The sequence below is a fragment of the Gadus macrocephalus genome, chromosome 4 (genome assembly GCF_031168955.1).
Source record: "Gadus macrocephalus chromosome 4, ASM3116895v1".
Lineage (NCBI taxonomy): Eukaryota > Metazoa > Chordata > Actinopteri > Gadiformes > Gadidae > Gadus > Gadus macrocephalus.
The window spans coordinates 3856636-3858988 of NC_082385.1; positions in this window are offsets into that span (position 1 = coordinate 3856636).

A 2353-nucleotide genomic window follows, 5' to 3' on the forward strand; every position below is an offset into this window, starting at 1 on the left:
CATGTCAGACAAAATAATATTGCACGTAAAGGAGATCCAGAGATGCACAACAAACATGGCTGAAGTTGTGTTTACATTAGTAAACACACCACTACTACTGGCTATTCTGGTATCTCTCTGACACAAACTCTCACACACACACACACACACACACACACACACACACACACACACACACACACACACACACTTTCCTCCCCCCTCTCTCTCTTTCAATTCAATTAAACAAGAGCTTTATTGGCAACATTTAGGGGATTTTGCTGACGCGTTTATCCAAAGCTTTGCTACTATTTTACTCCATCACCTGGTGCAGAGTCTTATGTTTCAGAACTTTCCCCCCCTCCACCTCCACCACCACCTCCTGCACCACCACCCATCCTCAGCCCAGACCACTCATGCAAGCTCTGCCAGGTTGACCCAACGAGCACCCCTACTTCCACACCCACATGCACACGCACACAAACACAGACACACAGACACACGCACATACACTCACAAACACACACACAAACTCACACGCACATAGACACACACACACACACACACACGCGCACACACAGATGCACTCTCACTCACACACACACGTGCACCCTTTCCCCACACACATTTATATGCACATATACACACACCCACACAAACTCAAACACGCCCCCTAGCACACACGGTCAGACACACACACACAGACACACACAGACCTACGCACACACACACACACACACGCACACACGCACGCGCACACGCACACGCACACGCACACACACACACAAATGTGCACCCTTTCCAAGCACTTTCCCAGAACAATCTGAGGATCAGCGAATCTGAGAGCTCCGAGGAAGCGATTGGAGCCGGCTGAGCGATCCCGGGTGACGCAGCATTCATCCGTGCTACGGTGTCAGAGGTAAATAACAACACGCAGCACAAGGATGTAGGTCGAGGGGGGGGGTGCGGGGGGGGGGGGGGGGGGGGGGGGGGGGGGGCGGTAGCTAGTTAATGGTGGTATCTCACACCTTGTCAGGTGGTGAGATTACTTCCCTGCGGATTATAAATCGATGAACGCAGCGTCCTGTTTAACCTGCCGCGATCGGAAAGGTTAAACAGTACGCACAAACTTTGTGGAATCCAATCCAATACAATGCACTATAATATAAAACATAATACAATAGTGTATCCTATAAGTTCTACTGTAACGTAATATGATCCAGGAGGTAGACCTGTTCTCCCCCAGTGGGGGCGTTCCCGTAAGGCGAACCCATCGAGGGAGGGTTCGTGTTTACTGGGCGCTTAACAAATCAAACGTCATCGCGGCCAACGACGTTCCAGTCAGCAGGAGAGATGCAGACGTCCCTCAGAGAGGAGGGGAACGTCACCAGGAATAACAACCAGGAAGAGGGGGAGAGGGGGAGCTGGGCAAACTGAAAGACAGACAGACAATAGACAGACAGACCGACAGACAGACGCTAGACAAAAAGACCAACAGACATACGACAGACAATCGACAGACAGACAGACAGACAGACAGACAGACAGACAGACAGACAGACCTTAACCCTAGATAGATAGGTACTTTATTGATCCCAGAAGGGGAAATTGTGTTTGTTACAGCAGTTTTAGTGAAGTAAATAAACGGACAACCATAGATAAACGAAACAAAAATTATCATAAACAAAATGGCCGTCATTGCATAAAGCTCAGAGCAAATAAAGCCGAGTTCATGGAACTCAGCCTGGTGCCCAAGCTGACTCATGTAGCGCTGACTAAAGTTTGGTTTGTGATGAGAGGGAGATCTCTCTATTCTCTCTCTCTCCTTCTCTCTCCCTGTCTCTCCCGCTGTCTCCCCCCCTCCCTTTCTCTCTCTCTGTCTACCCATCCTCCCTCTCTCTACCTCTCCCCCCCATCTCTCTCTCTTTCTCCCTTTGTCTCCCCCCCTCTCTCTCTCGTTCTCTCTTCCTCCCTCTCTCTCGTCCCCCCTCTCTCTCTCTCTCTCTCCCTCTCCCTCTTTACCCTTTCCTGTGCCTCTCGCTCAGCCTCTGAGACACCCTCTGTCCATCGTCCTGATTACGATTCCCTCGTTGTTCCGACACTTCTCACCCCCCTTGCTTTCTGGAGCGTCTCTATCTGTCCATCTCTCGCTCTCGCTCCATCCCTCTTTCCAGCACCAGCTTAATGTCTCTCTATCTGTCCATCTCTCTCTCTCTCTCTCTCTCTCTCTCTCTCTCTCTCTCCCTCGGTCCAGCAGAACTTCAATGTCTCTCTATCTGTCACTCTCTTTGCAGCAACTTATTCTCTCTCTCTCTCTCTCTCTCTCTCTCTCTCTCTCTCTCTCCCCCCCTCTCTCTCTCTCTCTCTCTCTCTC